Below are 20711 nucleotides of genomic sequence, written 5' to 3'. Positions count from 1 at the left end.
CATTCCATTTTCACAGTGGCATGCTAGAAATAAAACTAAGAACCAAGGAGGTATGCCCCAGCAGGCAGCTCAGACCCCACACACCAGAACAACAAAGACACGCAAAAGATGGTCAGGGTCAGAAAGTCGCTCCATGTTAGCCACTTTGTCCTCTCTGGCATGGGCCTGCCATGGTGCACACTGCTGTCTGCAGGGCTGCCACCCATGGTTATACAAACACTATGACCACCCATCAGCCCCACAGCCATGCCTTCCCTCCCCATAGCCAAGTGTGGGTCACCATGAAGCAAGGAAAATTTTCTCACTTTCCTGCCCTCGGACAGAAGAGGTAAAGGCTATTTGCCATGCCGCCCATGCGGTCTGGTCACAGAGACACATTTGTAACTCCCAGCAGTGGCAGCCAGTCAAGTGGCCCTGTAGTTCATGGTCCATAAGAGTTCAGTCTCTTTGTTTGGTGATTTAATTTTTGCCCTGAGAATTAAAGCACAGAAATCAGAGGAGTGGAAGGAATGTGGATTATGCTTGAGTCACATGTGCATCATAAAACAACACTGGGGCTCCTGAACTGCATGTACCCAAGGATTTCCCAAGGTGCTCGCTGATGTGGTAGATACTGATGCCGTAAGTCTGGCATGAAGATTAGAAATCCGCATGGTTGGGCCCACTCCCATCCCACCCCCATGCCTCGGTCACCTCTGAGTACTCCTTAAGACACAGAGCATCCAAGTTTGCACACCAATTCGGGCACGTTGCAAATTCTCCATATTTACTAAGAATCAGAATTAACCCCAAATCCATACGGTTTACTTCAGTTTGACTTACTGCTGAGTGAAGTCTGCATACAGGTGTGGTAATCTAGCCACAAGCTAGGCGAGGTAGAGTGGGAAGGAGAGTGACAGGCAAGGACCGAGAACACTCTAAGAATTCTTTAATGCCTCATGAAAACTATTGAGCCCCATTTTTCACCTATTCCACAGTACAGGAGCTCCAAAAAGATGGGTAGAAGGGCCATGAATATCAGAGAGAAATCACCTACAGGCTAGAGATTTCAAATTTTAAACCCACTCAACACACTATATTTTTCATTCTTGCACCTCAGACACAGAAAGCCAAGGCAAAAGTTATTCGTTCAGTTTGTGAAACACAGCAGGACCCACGGGCACAAGGGGTTTCCCAAAAGTTGAGTCCACCCACCTTAGTTCTCTCTGGAACCAGATTGCAAGGCTGGAGGCCAGCCTCCTCCCCTTGGCTGTTGACCTGGGTCTCCTACAGGTGGCTGGGGCTAGGCGGGTCTACTCACCCCATGCAGTCACTCCTCACACAGACGGGCTGGCCTTCGGGAAACCTTCTGTTTGCTGGCATGCTCCTGAGTGGAGGACAAAGCCCTGTTGTTTAAGAGCATAAACAACAAAAGGTTCGTTCTTCCCAATCCAGAGGGAACCCGTAGGGCTCGCCAAAGTCACCGGGACTTAAACTGCCTGGGGATGACAAAAAAGCAATATTATTTTAGGCTGCCCATCGGCAGCTGTCACTCAATCGCCTCCCTTGGCTTCAAAAAACAATGACTCAATATGGCCTTTTGCAGACAGACTGTAGCCTTCAGAAAACACTGTTCCACATATTTGGAAGTACGACTTTTCCTGCATTCAAATAAATGGAAGCTATTCAAAGCCTACTTCGCTTTGAATCATGGGCAAAACACCACATCTTTCTTACTCACATGAGACAAGAAAATTGGAAACTCTGAATGAAAAAGAAAAAAAATCCAGTTTTTTGGGGTATGTGTGTGTGTGTGCTCCATTCCAGATATTTGACATGTGTTTAACTGCTTGATTGTCATAGTGACCTCCAAGAAGTCAGTGTTATTATCTCTATGTTCACCAAAGGCAAGAAAGGTCAAGCAATTTACCGAAGGACACAGAGTCTGCGAAGGGAGAACTAGGAGTGAAAGATGAAAGGAAAATAAAATAACTCCAGATCCTTCCTGGTGAGATTTAAACGAGCAACCCCATATTTTTATTAATATAACTTTTCATAAATGGGATTATCTTGTCTCCTGATCTCTTCTATATCACTAAATAATCTCTCGTGTCAGTTTATAGAACAGCATACCATCATTTTTAATGGCTGCTCTGATCTCACAGGTTTTTCTCCTAATTTACTATGCCAGTCCCCTATCAATAATGTTATTTCCAGTTGTCCACAAAAGTATGTTTCTGCAAACAGTATCTATTTGCTAGGATAAGTTCTAGCCGAAAAATTCTTGAACGAAGAAACTACTCCTGTTATGTATCAGTATAGAAGTCACCTGCCTTCCAGAAGGTTGTAACCATTTAACCGTGTAAGGGTAGAACAGGCCCCACAGGTTTAATCAGCCACAGCGAAGGGTCAGGAAAGGGGACAATAGTAACACAGCTCATTCTGTTCACATTTCTTCAATCATCAACAGTCTAGACATCTCTTCCTACGTAACGGTCACTTGTAATTCTTCCAGAAATTAATTATCCCTATTCTCTAATTTTTGGACTCCAAAATTTACTACAACTGCTTTCTCTCACCCCTCGCTGTTTCCTTGTTGTCTGGGCTCTGCAGAGCTGCCTGGCTGGTTATGGGAGACTTTGATCTACAGCCAAGCCGACTTTGGTAACATATTGCCAGGGTGATTAGTCGAGTTTCATAAACCATGTTCCAAGAAGGAAAACTGGTTAAGTCTAAAGAATAGAAAGCCATAAACCTCTCCTCAGCTATTTCAGAAATAGGTCATCCCCTGATGTTATCAGCAGTTTATCTTATAAGAAACAATGATCCATTTGAACTTAATCTTGTTTCTCTGCGGCAGAGAAATTTGGAAAACAGAAGAGGGGCCAAGAATAGCTGGAAGGAACAGTCCAGAAGCAGCAAGCGCATGTGCTCGCGCGCACACACACACACACACACACTCACTCACACACCACTTGTAGAGGTGAAGCAAAAAAACAACCATACTTACAAATGTCTTCACTCGAAGCTCAAAAAGCTCCATAAACGAAAGGCAACTTGTCTAAAACCAACCAGCAAATGGCAGTCCCTTGACTGTCTGCACAGAGCCCGAGGAGACTCTTCAGAGCTCCTGACACTGATATTGTCCCCCTCCCCAAGAGCCAGGATTAAATTTACATTTATTAAATTTTTATTTTAGATGCTATTTACATAGTTGATCAGGGCGGGGAGGATCACACATTAAGGAAAAGTGGGTGTGATCATTGCTTCCAAAATCAGCTATTTCTTCTTCCTGTATCTGGGGGGAATGGGAAGACAAAGGGAGAAGCCACACCCATACTCCCAATCACCCCAGCACCCAGGGATGGGGAACAGCCATGCTCTGAAGATTCTGCCCAGGTGGTTGCCCTAGTTCTGAAATGATGTCAATCTCGCTGGTCTAGGATAAGGGAACACTTTCAATGTCCTTTGGCTGACACAGTCCACCTTTGAGTCTCCATTGGCCCAGATATTTGCTGTCATTGTTTGGCTGGGGTAGTTGTCCAACTTGTTCTGTTCTCCTTCCTCTGCTCTGGTAACAGATGTCCTCTGCAGGCCCCAATGCCATGTCATATCCTCTGTGCGGATCTGGGCCAGCTGTCCACTACTCCATCTTTTCTACTGAGGAGGACCAGTTCTCACAGATGCGTCCAAAGGCCTGAACCAGGCAACCTGGGCCACACTGGACCCTCTACCCATGGGGCTCATGGACCCGGCATTCACTGCACAGGCAGGCCCAAGGTCCCAGGCCAGGCAATCAAGGCTCCACAGGACTTCTCATCCCCAGGGCTCACAGACCCAACACCCACTGTGCAGGCAGGCCCAAGGACCTGGGCCAGGTCTCCGGGTCCCACCAGACCTTCTACCACCAGGGCTCACAGACACCGCATATACCCCAGTACCCGGACCAAGTGACCCAGGCCCCACCAGTCCCCACCCCCACCCCCAGGGCTCATGGTCCTGACCCCTAACTGCCCCTAGGCTGAAATGGCTCACTCCCATAATTGCCACAATATTCAGAGCTGAGCTGAGCTGAGCTAAGCTGAAGCCAGGAAACAGGATCTTCCTCCAGGTCTCCCACATAGATATAGAAGCCCAAGGACTCAAGCCATCCTCTGCTGGCTTTCCAGGCCTTTAGCGGGGAGCTGAATCAGAAGTGGAGTCACTGGAACTTGAACCACTGCCCATATGAGATGTTGGCACTGTAGGCTGAACCTTAGCCTGCCATGGCTCTGGCACTTCACAATGATTTTCTAGGCTGGGTCTCCAGAGTAAACTCTCTTCTGGGTTCAGTGGATTACTCTGCAGAATTCTATGCATTTTCCGTTGTGACTTAAATAGTTCTTTATAAAAAAGAAATATTTGTATGTATCCTTTAAAAGGCAAAAGTGTCAGAGAAAGGGGAAGACACAGAAACAGACCTCCCATCAACAGGTTCACTCCCCAAATGGTCACAACAACCAGGCTAAGTTACACCAAGAGCCAGGAACTCTGTTTGGATCTTCCACATGGATGGCAGAGGCCCAGGCACATGGAACATCTTCTTCTGCCTTCCCAGGCACTCAAGCAAGGAGCTGGATCAGAAGTGGAACATCTGGCCTCAGCGCAATGACTCTATAGGCTAATCTTCCCCTTGCACACACATATGGGTCCTGGTTCATATCTAAGCTGCTCTGTTTCCAATCCAGCTCCCTGCTTGTGACCTGGGAAAGCAGGAGAGGATGGCCCAAAGCCTTGGGACCCTGTGACCACGTGGAATACCTAGAAAAAGCTCCTGCCTCCTGTCTTCAGATTAGCTCAGCTCAGGCCATTGCAGCCATTTGGGGAGTGAACCAAAAGATGAAAGATCTTTCTCTCCATCTCTCCATCTCTTTGTAAATCTGTCTTTCAAATAAAAACAAATAGAATAAGAAAAAAAAAATAGTGGAGCACCCAGGACTCTAGAGAGCACCCAAATATGAAATACTGACATCGTAGGCATTGTAGACCAAGGGGAAGAAGTGTTCCTTGAACATCTGTCATGAACCTGTCATGGAGATTCATTCCTGGCTAGCTGAACAACTCAGCTTCCTCCTTGAGGGGTTAAAATGGTGATCTCATGCTGGGGCCTGTCTTGGAGAATAGGATGTTTCCATATGGAAAAATTCTCTCCAAAACTTTATGCATATTTTAGAGAGTTTTGAGAATTCCCAGCCATTCTCACACAGGAAACACGACAGCTCTAATTCAAAGGTAAATTCTTTAGGTATTCATAATTGTTAACATTGCTTTTATCCTTTAAAGCTATGAAGATAAATAAGAACCAGGCAGGGAAGTTTAACCTGTGGGTCCAGATCACTTAGGACTGCACGGGTGATGCTCTTCTCCGTGGTGTACTCCTCTCCTCCCCTAGTGAATTTTCCTAACCACTTCTATGATTTGGGTGATTGACTTTTACTGGTTTTGAAAGCTGTATTCCATGCAATTGGGTTTGTGTTCCTTGAATCCAAACTTGATAGCAAATATACTCTTGTCATTTTTTCCCTAAAAAGGACCTAAAATGAACTAACACATGAGCCCAAGGATGTGAGAGTTCCACCTGTAAATATTTAAGATTTATTTACAATATATTGTTCAACCTTACATTAGGAAAGACACTTCCAGAGATTATCCAAAATAAAATCTGACTCTGTGCTATGCCCATCAGGATGAAAATAATAACGTGTTATTTTTAAAAAGGCTTTGATGCATGAAACTTTACATAATTTTTAAAAATAGAGGACCAAGCAGGAGCTTTGTCAACCTGTATTTGAAGCTTTACATTCAAGCTTTGCCACTTTGCTATGTGGCCTTGGGCAACTTACTGAAATAGTCTGAACCTCAGCTTTCTCAATGGCTAGGCAGGCATGACAGTCACTACTTCCTAGCAAAGTGGGCAAGAGGCTGAAAGATATGCCAAACACACAGCAAGAACCTGACATTCAGCAGGCTTTTAAGAATGGACGTTATTGGGGCTGATGCCAAGGCTTAGTATGCTAAGCCTCTGCCTGCGGCACTGGCAGCCCAGATGGGCACTGGTTCATGTCCTGGCTGTTCCACTTCTCATCCGGCTCCCTGCTTACGGCCTGGGAAAACAGCAGATAATGGCTCAAGTCCTTGGATCCCTGCACCCATGTGGGGGATCCCGAAGAAGCTCCCGGCTCCTGGCTTCTGATGGGCCCAACTTTGGCCATGGCAGCCATTTGGGGAGTGAATCAGCAGATGGAAGATCTCTGTCTCCCCTTCCCTCTGTAACTCTGCCTTTTAAGTTAAAATAATTATAACAATAATAATAATAAATAAATAAGTAAATAAATCTTAATAAAAAAAGTATAATGCTTCTTATAGTGTACAAATACTAAAATTATTCTGTATAGTTGAGGTACTAAGGCAGAAGGCTAAATGATTTTTCCAGTCCCTAAAGCCACTAAAATGCCAGACCTGGGATGGGAAACGGGCCTTCAGCCTGCCAAAGCAAATCACTCTTTGCACTATTTCAAAACTCCAAGTGTGAAAATTCAACTTACTGCCAAAGCAGGACGGTCGATCACTGAATGTTGAACATTGTTGATCCAGGCTCTCAGCAGAAAAAGGCGATTAAATTCAAACTCTGCCACAGCAGTAGGATTCTCAAGGAGAACAGGATTTGATTCAGAAGAATCCCTCTTCTTATTTGGATAATAGATGAGTTTTATCTTAACTTGTACTCATATACTTTTTTCTGATCTATTTTCAAAAGCCTATTCAATCCTGACATTTTGGAGCGAGTCACCAGCCCACCTGACCAAAAGTGAGTATCATTTCTGACTCAAACAGATCCAAAAGTAAGAGAAGCATGCCACATTAAAAAAAAAATGTTATTAGAAATCACCGGTTCAAATATCACTCCAAAAACCTACAGTTCATCCCTCCGGGGTAAAAGTAAAGCTGATTCTCACCTCTAACATGGGACAGACAGAAATCTTTTTCTGTATTTTCTAAATTCTAGATCTAATAAATACCAGTTCTATAATGAAGTGAAGATGTTTTTTCTTGGAACTTTTTAATGGTAAGTTTCATTCAGTCTTATAAATAATTTTAGACCTGCCCCCGTTAAAGTTAGGAAATCTTCAGAACAAAATCCAACAGCACTCCTATAGCAAGCCTCATCAAGCTCTTGTGAAATCACTAAAGTAAGCAACTAAAGTAGAACATCATTCATAGTTTTGTGTCTTATGGGTGGTGTTTTTGGAATCACCGGTGTAAACATAGCCACAAAGCATCTATATTAATTTTTAGGGGAGGAACATAGACAAAAAAAGACAGTGAGAAAACCAAAGATACTTTCTTTTTCTCTGATTGAAAACAATTCCAAACGTGTTATTGCTCTTCAGACAGGATACCCCACCTGCTCCTACAACACCATTGCTGTAAATATGCATTTATTTGATGCAGTGCCCAGTATGCTGTTTAGCCAGCAACTGCTCTAACTTGCTAGCATATTCTCCCTCTGTTTGCTCTTTGCCTTTCTTTGGACTTTTTGCTTTTTAACATCTATATTGCTTTGTTATACATTCTTCCTTATTGGCACACATCAGTATTTCTGTTCCCTTATTTATCTCTTATTCTTTACTATAGGAGAGCATTTCCAAAGAATCAAGAACCTATAGAAATATGAGTCTGTGATATCATTGTTACTCTTATCTTCATTCTTCATGTTGAGGTGCCACCACATGCCTTTTCCACTCCTTGCTATTGTATCTGCAATTTGTTGTTCCTGCTTTTGTCATATCTGGTGCCCTGTAGGTTCTACAGAATCTGGCATGTAAATATTACTAATAGAGCCATGGTGGACGATCTTTTGAAATCTGCAAGTCACTGATAAGCTAGTCCGCATTCACACACACCAGCAAATACCAGTTTTGTAGGGGAACCATAGAGCAAACTCCAAAGAGGCAAAAGACAGGTTTCTGGGCCCAGTAGGCTTAAAGTTTTGTCACCCACGAACAACTGAAAAGGAAACCTGTAAGATGTGCATAAGACTAGAATGCAATTAGAAGACCAAATCTGAGTCACTCACGCACTACAGTCAATATTGTAAGGTTTTCTGAAAGTGAAATTTGAAAGGGAAAGGAGAGATAAGAACACAAGAGAAATAAGGGCATTCTGTCTGACCTATCCATGTTATTAATTTATTTTTCATAGCCATCTACGGTCTCAGGGGGACTATTTAATCCCCTGACACTTTTCTCATTTCTGATTCAGATATACTTTCAAAAGCCTCCTCAGAGTTTAAGAAAGTGCTAATACTGTTGTTTTGTGCATTTTTTTAACTTCCATGATCTTTTATATTGCTTTTGTATAACTACAGACTGCTTCTTCAGTGCTTTCCGGTATTTTTAGGTCTTTTCAGGCATGTATTTTTAGCATGTCACATGAAAGACAGTGTTTTTAAAATCAATTCTGCGGCATCTGCTGTTTGAAGCAGCCCTTGAGACTTTAATCTCTCATCAATGCCTTATCCCCGCTGGAGGGGAAAATGAGGGTTATAAAACATCATCCTCCATGCCAGGGTGGGGAAGCCTGAACTTCTTGAACAGTTGATTGACTTCAGTAAGCCTGACATGGAACCATTTAACAGAATCATTTTCAATACTCTGCGTCTTCTTTTTCAAATTTAGATGACAATGAAGTTGATACAATAACTCTTATTGGAAAGTTAAAATTCATCATGGCTAGAAAAAACAGATTTTTTTAAAGAGGGGCATGCTTTCAGACAAAAAGCCAGAATCTCAATATTGGGGAAGAGTGGCTCTCTGCTTCTATAATGCCAGAGAAGGGTCAACAGGAGAACTCCCATATACCTACCCTCCTTACACAAAAGGACAAAATGCCTCACTGCCTGCTTGCAGGAGGAAAGTGCTTTGCTCCAAAACAAAGGAATCAATTCCAAATGCAAATATCTAAATGGAATTTAGAAATCTTACATTTGCACAGTTACGTGCTTGACTGATCCTACCTGAAAACTAGCATCTCCTGTGAAGCGGACTTTGGGCACCTGGAAAGTGAAAGAGGAGATTCCAGCAGCAGCAAAACGAGCTCAGCTTTGTCACAGCATGTGCAAAGGCAGAGCACGACCAGGGCTGCCATGAGAGCGCTCACGTCATTCACCATTCTCAGTGCACTTCAAGGCTCTCTGCCAGCACTTTGGCACACTTGTTTGGCACACCATTTGCAAGCCTGCTTCCAATGAAATTAATCAAGGTCCACTTTCACCCCATGACTGAGTTTTAAGACCACAACTTTGGGATGAAGCATTCCTCTCCCTGGCTGTCCTATTCTGTAGTAGCTCTGTCCTCTGCGTGCTGAGAGAGGAGCTCTCAAGCCCAGACCACGTCACCATGCTCATCATATCTCCATTGCCAGGCATGGAGCTGAGCACCCAGGCACACAACACGGCTGTTTGTGCACTACAAGTCATTGCCACATTTGCCTGGTTCTTATCAATTAAGCAGATGAATGCTCAAGGCTCAATGCTGATGGATCTATCCTGCAGGTGACTTCAAAACTAGACCCTCAATAGATGAGAATAAATTAAGTGACTATTTCAATTACAAATCTATAACTTGAATCCCCACTTATACATTTAAAAGAAAAAAATATCCTGTAAACCCAAGCCTTAAGGTCTCAACTCAGAGTCTGTTTTGATTTGGTATTTATCTCCTTCTGTGAAGTATCATTTTAATTCATCCTTTTTTTCATATGAATACAGCTTGAGTTCTACCATCACATCAAATATGGGTGCCTCTTTGGGAATTGGTAGGCTTTTACAGAAAAAAAAAGTCACTGTGTCTACTCTGGGCAGCCATCAGCAACTGGAAAGCCCACGGAGCCAATCTGATTTGCCATCTGCACCAAAGCTTACACGGTAGGAGCACCAGGTTGTCGGTTCCAGAGTGGGTCACAGCATTTCTCTCCTGCATATGCATCCACAGGCTTGGACACAACCTCTGAATGCAAAATTGTGCTGCTGCAATGTCTGCTTCTACAGAGCAGTCAGCATAGGTCCTGACGGACCTGTGTTCACACACACACACCTGTAGACACATAGGCACACATATGCACACAAGCATGAACTAACATGCACAGGTGAATGCATACTCAGGCACACACGCCTACATGTATGTTCCTGATACAGTGGGAGAATATGGATGAAATCTCAAAAGGAATATGAGTCTTAATTCATGTAAATTACCTGCTTCTCAAATTAATAGTTTTTTTTAAATGAATCCAAATAGGCTCTCACGGTCCTTAGGCTTAGAAGAGATGTTTTTCTATAAGTGCTTCCTTTCTACCTTACAGAATCAACAACTCAGATAAACAAACAGGGAAGATCTGACTGCCTGAAAGCTGAATAGGACAAACCACAGCCCCAGCAGAAGGGAGAGAAACGCTAATGATGCCGCAGAAAATGAATTGAAAAAGTCAAAAAACGAACAAAAAAAGAAGCCAGAAAGGAAGAGAGACCACAGATTTACACTAAACTGACCCTGCAGAAAGAAAGTTTAGATTCCATTTCCCCATTTGGCCAAGACAAGCAATGGGGCATTTTTTTTTTAAGATTTATTTTACTTTTTTTTAATTGGAAAGGCGGAGATACAGAGAATAGGAGAGACAGAAAGGAAGATCTTCTATCCAATGGTTCACTCAACAAATGACCACAACAGCTGCTGCTGAGCCAATCCAAAGCCAGGAGCCAGGAACTCTTCCAGGTCTCCCGTGCGGGTGCAGGATCCCAAAGCTTTGGGCCATCCTCGACTGCTTTCCCAAGCCACAAGCAGGGAGCTGGATGGGAAGCAGGGCAGATGGGATTAGAACCAGCGACCATGTGGGATCCTGGTGTGTGCAAGGCGAGAACTTTAACCACTATGCTATCATGCTGGGCCCAAGTAATGGGACATTTTGAAATATGGAAACTAAAATGCAGGGCCAAGCATTATGGTGTAGTGGTTAAACCACTGCCTGCAATGGCAGTACCCTACATTAGAGAGCTGGTTTAAGTCCCAGCTGCTCTGCATCCTAGCCAGCTCCCTGCTAATGATCTTGGGAATGCAGCAGAAGATGACCCAGGTACCTGGGAGTTCTAGGCTCCTGGATTTGGCTGGGTCTAGACCCTGCTGCCCAGGGCATTTGGAGAATGCCACAGAAGATTGAAGATCTCTATGTGTGTGTTTCTCCATGTCTCTGTCACTCTGCCTTTCAAGCAACTAAGTTCTTGAAAGAAGGAAGCAGACAATCAAGTACTAAGGGGAGAATGTCCTGCAGTGAAACGAATAAAACATAAGGGGAACAAAATGTCATAGAATGGAGGGGGTTTTTTTAAATTATAAAAAGTCATTTACACAATTAGAAAAGCACCAAAAGGAAAAAAATTACAAATGCTGTCCAATTACCAAGAGATAGCCTCTGTTAACATTTATTCTGATTCCACAAATACAGTGAGTGAGTCTCTAGGGTCCCCTCCAGCCAAAACTCCCTGGAGTTCTAAGATAAATGTCACCCTTCACTGGCATGCTGTACATGTCTGCTCTGGCGGTAGTTCACAGCTTTTTCTATACCCAAGCTGGGTTCCTTGATGTTCAGGAATAGCTGGAAATACGCCAAGTCTTTCTGATACTTGCATTCGAATGCAAATGAATGTCAATACTGTTTATCACACTTAGCCTAGGTGCTCCACAATGAAGTGGGAGCTCTTTTGTCTTTCGTCAGAGCACCTAACATGCTCAATATAATCACCAATTAATGTCTGCAAAAATGAAGCAGAAGGGTTCTAAACAAAATGCCCTTAAGCGGGCCAGGCAGCGTGGCCTAGCGGCTAAAGTCCTCGCCTTGAAAGCCCCGGGATCCCATATGGGTGCCGGTTCTAATCCTGGCAGCTCCACTTCCCATCCAGCTCCCTGCAGTTGAGGACGGCCCAATGCTTTGGGACACTGCACCCGCGTGGGAGACCTGGAAGAGGTTCCTGGTTCCCGGCTTCGGATCGGCGCGCATCGGCCCGTTGCGGCTCACTTGGGGAGTGAATCACCGGACGGAAGATCTTCCTCTCTGTCTCTCCTCCTCTCTGTATATCTGGCTGTAATAAAATGAATAAATCTTTAAAAAAAAATGCCCTTAAGACAAGAAGACTGGGAACACAAAACATTATAGCTTCCATGAAAGCGTTACTTGAGTGTCAAGTGAGAAATGCCCTTTTGTTTAGAACTTTGTTCCAACAAAAGAGAATAGTACCTTCCAAAGTCAAATAAAAGGCATTCCATTTTGCTTGGGTAGACTGTAATTTCACAGTATCTAAAAATTCATAGGCATTGACTGCATTTTTCATCTGAGCTAACGTGATTACAGAGCTGATTATTGTTATTTTTTTTCCTAGTTATACTCTAGTAAGTCACTGAGAAACCTTAATTTCCACATACTGAACCATTATTCATAAGGCAAAGGCAAGGTCAGATATCTACAAGTCTCTGATCACAATCTTTTCCTCAACAAATTCATACACAACCTCATGATGTGCGCTTGTGCTTAATGATAAGGTATTTATATGGTCATTCATTTAAGGATGTTATATATTTCCATAGAAGGCATGACTGAAGCTTTACTCTCATTTGTTCATGATTGGAATAAGTCCCTTCAAGCTTCATGTGCTGTGAGCTTGGTTCCCAGGAGTAGCACTGGAAAGGTAGCTGAGCCTTAATGATAAGGTAGAGCCTGGGCCTGGCACAATGGCTCAGGGGCTAAATCCTCACCTTGCAAGCACTGGGATCCCACATGAGTTCCATCATGTCCCAGCTGCTCCACTTCTCAGCCAGCTCCATGCTTATGGCCTGGGAAGCAGCAGAGGATGACCCAATGTCTTGGGACCCTGCACTCATATGGGAAACCCAGAAGCAGCTCCTGGTTCCCGCGGTTCAGCTCTGGCTGTTGTGGCCATTTAGGGAGTGAACCAGTCGGTGGAAGATCTTTCTCTGTATCTCTCCTTCTTTCCATAAATTTGATATACCTTTCCAATAAAGATAAAGAAATTTTAAGAAAAAAAAAAAAGAGGCAGAGCCTAAGGGAGAGGCTACTTAGGTAATTGTAAATACAAGTGTCAGAAGAGAATAAAGTTAATCTTGCAAGGTGGGTGAGTTTCCACAGGAACATCTGGCCTGACCCCAAAGCTCCCTGGCCTCCTCCTCATGTGTAGTATCTTCCATCCAGGATCCCCACCATTGCTGTGCTATCCCCACCCACCTCAAGACCCTCAATAGCAATAAAGAAATGGTGCCAACTGATCTCGAACTTCAGTTTCCAAATCATCCTCTCTTTATAAAGTCACCAGCCTCAAATATTTTGTTAGAGAAATGAAAACCACACCATTCACTAGCTTAGAGATTTCTTCCTCAAAGCACATTCTAAACATCTCTCGCCTGGGAACTCTAGATGGCACTTCAGCACTGGGCCTGGAAGCCATCTCATCATTGTGAATCAGCCTCAAGGAAAAGCAGCACAAAGATTCCATCCGACACACAGCACTCAATAGGCCATGAAAAGGACAAAAGGCAGAGCATCACTTCGCGCAATCTCAGAGAGGAACAGGTGGAACGGGTAACTCAAGCTTTCCACTGCTTAGTGCTCTATGACATTAAGCACATTTGCAGACACAGAACCTGAGAACATGTGAAATTGTAGAACTTCAACTGCAGTACTTCAATGTCCTTTCTGTTGAACTGTTATTATAGCATTTGGGGCACCATGGTTTTTCTTCAAAATGCCCCAATTCCTTGGTCTTGTCCTCTCTTTTTTTTTCATTCCCTCCCTCACTTCTCTCTAACAAATAAGCCACTTTTTAATCCCTTATTTTTCCCATTATTTCATTCCTTTCCTTACCTATCTCTGACTTACACTTTGCTTCTTATTTATGCCCCTGGTCTTGTTTAGCCTGTACCTCTTGCCCCTTTCCCTCTTGAATCATCCCACCTCTTCTTGTGGTCTCTTTCCTCATCTGCCATGCTTTGCCCACCCCCATCCCACCCCCTTCATTCTGCTATCATTTTGTGTGAACATGTTCTCAGTCTCTTAGAAGGCCACATTCTTTGCAGGTGCTTCTTTTTACATGGGATTAAAGTTATCAACATTTTACATGAATATATGGCCCAGTGAACTTGGCTAGCATAGGATGGGATCTTTGGATTTGGAGAAAACTATGACAAGAAATACACAGGGCTGGCCAGTGCCAGCAAAGCCACCACAAGGGCTGGAGAACTGACCCATTGATGGGGAAGGGACAAGGAGAACTCAGTCTGTGCTCAGTTCAAAACCCCGGGTCCCATCATGAGCCAAATCTGGAGAAAGACAAGAAGCGACATGGCCTTGCATTGAGGGGACAAAATATAGGAAAAATCCCAGCAGTAAATGACCCTACAGGAGCCCAGAGAATGAAGAAGAAGTGGGCAGGAGAACCCCAAGCTGGAGCCACTGGATCAACCAACAGAGAGACACACTCTAGCATCCTGGGTGCGATAATCCTCAACAGTCATCCAGGGATGGAAGACAATGTGAGGACCACTGGCTTCCTGCTGAAGGCGAACAGAGCAAGCCAGCACAGGCAGCAGCACTGAGTCCTCGCGTCTTTACACGGTAGTGAACGGCTAAAGCTCTAGTAGATAAAGATTTCCATAAACAAAAAACAGAAAGACCCTACTTTAGCAGAAATGCAGACCAGGGTCATAAACAATGATCACATGGAGAACTGTTTAAGACAAGGTAATGACATGGAAGCCAAGGGTTCTGCTTCTTACCCTCCCTGTCTCTCCATTTCGCTTTTCTCCCCTTCACTTTTGAGATAAGCAGAAAATGAGAGGGAGGAAGGAAGGAATGGAAGGAGGGAACGAGGAAGGAAATACTATATTCTCAGAATTATGTCAGAGCTATATTGAACCTGTTAACTAAATTAGATAATTTTTTAAATTCTATTAAATAAAAATAATTTTAAGTAAAAAATAATTTTAAAAAACACCTTGTCTCCCTATCTTCGAAGTATACAACCTTCATTCCTTTAGCCTAATTTGGACTCAGCATGTAGATACGGGAAGGCTTTATACATGAGTCCACCTTGTGTCTTAAGCAATGGGCGCAGTTATGAGACAAGACAAGCATGTCTAGCCAAAAGAAGAGTTTAAAGGCGGCAGGATACTCATGGAGATTTGCCATTAGTTGTATCTCCAGAACTTTTGAAAGGAAGCAGAAGTTGACACAGCTGGAGAAGCGAGGTTACACAGACCTTACTGTTTTATCAAGTTGAAGGTGTCTTTCCACAGGCCAGGGGCCATGTGAGACTGTGACATGGTTCTAGTTTGTCTCAGAAATGTGGCTTTCTGGCAAAGCATAGGGAACTAAAAGGAAAGACAATAAATAGAAAGCAAGAGGTAAGGTGGCTACCGCAACGGTAAGCAATATGTAAGCATTGTTGAGTCTATAATACAGTACTGACAGCAAGACAGGAAGAGATGGACACCCGTTGTGGAGGCAGGATGATAAGTTTTCAGCTGCTCCAAACCCCTCCTACCAGGATGTTTTAATCAGTGCTTGTTGTAGAGACTCAGAAAAAAAAAAAAAAGCAGCAGCTCCACAGAAGGTAAAGCCACCATCTGCACTGCTGACATCTGACCAGGGTGCATCAGTCCGAGTCCTCACTGCTCCATTTCTGATCCAGCTGCTTGCTAACAGCCTGTGGAAAGCAACACAGAATGACCCAAATATTGGAGACCCAGATGAAGCTTCCAATTATTGAAGCCATTTTGGGAATGAAGCAGCAGGTAGAAGATTTTCTCTTTCTCTCACCCCTCTCTCTTCCCCCACTCTGACTTTCAAATAAATAAATAAATAAATAATCTTTTTTGAAAAAGAAAACCATTTATCATGTGCTATTCATCAGACATAACTATTTTTCTTATCTCCAAAAAATATAAAGTGATACATGATTTTCAATGATTTATTCCATCAAGATATCATCTTCTTTCCAGAGTATCACATGCCAATACAATAGATTATTCTATCAGCAAACTCATCAGATAATGCCATACTATTGAAATTAAAGACACTGATAAAGTTAAAAATAACAATGGCTGCTGTACATGGACATGACTTCAATTCTCATTTGTTTTTTTCAGATTTATTTATTTATTTAAAAGTTAGAGTTACTGAGAAACAGACGCACAGAGAGAAAGACCTTCCATCTTTTGGTGCACTCCCCAGCAGGCCACATTGGCCAGACTTTGGCCAATTCTATGTCAGAAACCAGGAGACTCATCCAAGTCTTCCCCATGAGTGGCAGGGGCCCAAGCACTTGTCCTATCTTCTACTGCTTTTCCCAGGCCATTAACAGGGGGCTGAAAAGGAAGTAGAGCAGCCGGAACAGACAACATGGAGTTGAAACGCAAGTGGAGCAGCCAGAACAAACCCCAGTGCCCAAATGGGATGCAGCACCCCAGGCAGCTGCTTAACGTGCTGCGCTACAATGCCAGCACCCTCTTCATTTATTTCTGAAATAACACAGTAAGGTAGAAATTTTGGGTCCTACTTACAGGTGAGGAAACTGAGGCTCAGAGAGCAGGAGTTATTTTTCTAGGAATAGCCAAGTAATGAATAGCAAAGCTACTATTGGAGCCCTGGTCTATCTTAGTCCAAAAACACATGTTCAGAATGGCTAAAAAGAAAAAAAACGATACTGGAGTGCTTTTCAGTTTAGTAAATATATTTTAAAAGTAAAGTCACTTATTTCATATGTCAAGCCCTGTATTAGTACTCAAATAAGTTGATGATGCAACCGAAATGCCTCTCGGGTGATAAAAAGGCATTAATTAAGTTGACAGGTATAAACCCAATTCGCTCAGCAGACAGTCATTTTTCTAACTGTTCCAAAGATGAGCCTATTCATTGTAACACAACTAATTCACAACCGTGGAAAGAGGAAAGTGTAAATTATGTGGAGCACTAAAACACAGCAGAATCTCCTGAACTGACTGAACAAATGGAAAGACCATAGGGTAGATTTTTTTAAAAGATTTATTTTTTAATTTTTATTGGAAAGTCAGATCCACAGCGAGGAGGAAAGACAGAGAGGAAGATCTTCCGTCTGTTGATTCACTCTCCAGTGACCACAACAGCCAGAGCTGAGCTGATCTGAAGCCAGGAGCCAGGAGCATCTTCCAGGTCTCCCATGTGGGTGCAGGGTCCCAAGGCTTTGGGCCATTCTTGACTGCTTTCCTAGGCCACATGGAGGGAGCTGGATGCAAAGCGGGGATGCTGGGATTAGAACCTGTGCCCGCCCATATGGGATCTTGGCATGTGCAGAGTGAGAGCTTTAGTCGCTAGGCTACCACACTGGGCCCCATAGAGTAGATTCTTAAAAAATGAACTACTTCGTGGAAATCAGAGCAAGATTTATGCACATGTGTTTTCTGTGTTTTTGTTTTAAACATATATCCTTTAGGTTTATATGCATCTTATGCCCCTGGTTGGAAAATTAAGGAGGTACTTGAATAAGTTCACTGATAATGAAAGTAAAAGGTAAGCTTATTTCTATTCAAAAATTTTTGAAATTCATACAGACTATTTTGATAATATACATTTTCCATGAATGTTTAATGTATAAAATTGATAAAGCAATTTTAAATATTTTATTAATTACTTTTATTTACTTCAAAGACTGAGATACAGAAAAAGATGAAAAGAGACTAAATGAGGGGTAAGCCATCCAATCACCAGCCATAGCGTCCAAAGGCATATGTGGTTATAAAATCATTATATTCTCACATCATCAACCTTGTTTATTTTTATTTGGAGGGTAGAGAAACAGGAACAGTTGCCCCCCATGCACTGCTTCACTGGCCAGATGCCTCAAACTGCCAAAGCTGGGCTGGGCCAGAGCCAGGAAACAACTCAATCTGAGTTACCCACGTGGGTGGTAAAGGAGAAAGATAATCCACTACTTCCCTGGATATGTTAGCAAGAAGTGGGAATCAGAAGTGGTCCCAGGATTCAAATCCAAGCATTCTAGTATTAGGTGCAAGAATTCCAACCAGTAGCTTAACCAATGTGCTATAAACCTGCCCCTAGTTGTGAAATTAAAACATTGAAATAGGAGAGCAGTTAGGTTTTCTGTCAGTCAGAAGCCAGCTAAGGTACCTCCTTCCTTTGTCAGAGTGCCTGGGTTTGGGCTTGACTCCAGCTCCTGGCTCCAGTTCCCTGCTAACGCCGATCCTGGGAGGCAGGAATGAAGCCTGAAGCCACAGGTTTCCAGCCACCCTGGGGAGCAGCCCGTGTGCACCTGCCACCACTGAGCTTCCAGTCTCAGGCCCCAGCCTGGATCCGCTGCAGGCACTGGGAATGAGCCAGCAGATGGAACACACACACACACACACACAAAACCCTCAAATAAGTGAACAAAAATTCTTACAAAAAAAACACAGAACTGAGCTGGAAATGGTAGGAGACAGCAGAATCAACGGGATAGATAATCATAATACTATGGTTTTTTTAATTATTGTCTCAAGTCAGTAAGTCAAAACAAATAAATTAAAAGGGGAACAGAAAACATGAGACAAATGGAGAAAAAGAATAACGTGGAAGATTTAAACCTTATCCGCATTCGTATGAATTGTAAATATTCCAATGCAAAGACTAAGTCTGCTAGGCTGTATCTGTGTCTTATAAGAAATGTTGTAAAAACCTAAGGATATAGAAAAATTCTAGATAAAAGGATAGCATTTTACTATACCCAACCACCCTAACACAGGGCTGAAGCATCCACATCCATCATGTCCATATCACAAGAAGTTGATTGTTGAGACCGAAACCATAGAGTGCTCAATTTGCCAGACAGACATAAGCTAAAAACATATGCTCCTAATTAAAGAGACTCTAAGCAGTTCATGTAAAAATTAACTGCATTAAAGGGGGAAGTCCAAATTATGATGAGACATACAGCATACCTTCCTTGCAGATTGATAAAGAGAAAAGTAGTCAGCAATTAAGAGAACGAGGGAACAGCACGATTTCAAAACCGAAACATTTATGGAGCACGGCAAACTACACAGCAGTGATTAGGGCTGAGCTAGAAACCGATTTCAAAAATGTAACTGGAAAATGCACTTACATTTAGAAATAAACTAACACACTTCAAACAATACATGAGTGGAAGAAGAAATCACAGAAATTGGAAAATATTTTTTCGACTAAAAGTCCTACCACAGATAATGTGTGCAATGTTGCTAAACCTGACTGCAAGAGACACCCATAGTCTTAAATGTATGGATTAGATAAGAAAAAAGCCCCCAAACCAATTTCCTTATAAGAACAGCACATTCAATCCAAAGAGAATAAAAAGAACAAGAATAAAAATCAACGAATGGATAGGAGCTTGGTGCCGTCGTTCGGCGCAGTTGAGGGAGCCTGTATCCTGTATTCGATTGCCTGGCTGGACTCCAGACACCTTCACTTGTGATCCAGCTTTCTGCTGATGCTTGCCCTGGGAGCCGGCAAAACATCACTCAGGTGCTTGGATTGCTGCTGCCACAAGTGAGTTCTGAAGTGGAACCCTTGTCTCTGCTTTCAGTCAGGCTCTACTCTGGCTGTTGTCGGCTTGTGGGGAATGAATCAGCAGATGGGAGAAATGAACGGAAATGAACTTTTGGGCCCAGTGCAGTGACCTAGCAGCTAGAGTCCTTGCCTTGAACATGCCAGGAACCCATATGGGTGCCGGTTTTAATCTCAGCAGCTCTGCTTCCCATGCAGCTCCCTGCATGTGGCCTGGAAAAGCAGTGGAGGACGGCCCAAAGCCATGGGAGCCTATACCCACGTGGGAGACCCAGAAGAGCTCCTGGCTCCTGGCTCTGGATCGGCACAGCTGCGGATGGAAGATCTTCCTGTCTTTTCTCCTCTCTCATATATATATGACTTTGCGATAAAAAAAAATTCTAAAAAGAAAACAGAAACGAACTTTCTAAACATAAAAAGGACTTTGCCCAAATAATTTTTAAGCACCACACACAAAAATAATCACCATAATACTGAAATATTGGAAATGTTTCTGCTGAAATCAGAAAAAAAAAAAGGAGTGCCACCAGTCACCAGTTCTAGTCAACACCTAAAATTCTGAGCATAGCCACAAGGCAAGGGGGAGGAATTAAAAAATTCATGGGCTGGGAAAAAAGAAGGTAAAAACACAAATAATCTCAGATAACATGAGTGTTCATGAAAAGAATCTATAAAGTGTTTAAATTGTCAGGGGACTGTCGGGTTATAGGCAAGCAAAACCAATTGTATTTTGTGACTTGCAAAGACAGTAAATTTTACAATATAATTACATCAGCATCAAAAATATCAGCTACAGGGCCCGGCGGCGTGGCCTAGCGGCTAAAAGTCCTCGCCTTGAATGCACCGGGATCCCATATGGGCACCGGTTCTAATCCCAGCTGCTCCACTTCCCATCCAGCTCCCTGCTTCTGGCCTGGGAAAGCAGTCGAGGACGGCCCAATGCATTGGGACCCTGCACCCGCATGGGAGACCTGGAAGAGGTTCCTGGCTCCTGGCTTCGGATCATCACAGCACCAGCCGTTGTGCTCACGTGGGAAGTGATTCATCGGATGGAAGATCTT

General features: G+C 43.2%; 1 long non-coding RNA gene across 1 annotated transcript in view; it reads right to left on the bottom strand.

Annotated features, from left to right (window-relative positions):
• Positions 1-20711, bottom strand: part of LOC131483105 (uncharacterized) — a 512460-nt gene that overhangs the window by 486063 nt on the left and 5686 nt on the right. The window contains exon 2 of the long non-coding RNA XR_009247517.1: positions 1195-1385. This is a non-coding gene — a long non-coding RNA (uncharacterized LOC131483105). The remainder of the gene's footprint in view (positions 1-1194; positions 1386-20711) is intronic.

Source organism: Ochotona princeps, chromosome 23 (genome assembly GCF_030435755.1).
Source record: "Ochotona princeps isolate mOchPri1 chromosome 23, mOchPri1.hap1, whole genome shotgun sequence".
Taxonomy (NCBI): Eukaryota; Metazoa; Chordata; class Mammalia; order Lagomorpha; family Ochotonidae; genus Ochotona; species Ochotona princeps.
The sequence above is the reverse complement of the archived record's forward strand: the minus strand, read 5'-3'. Positions and strand labels throughout refer to the sequence as shown.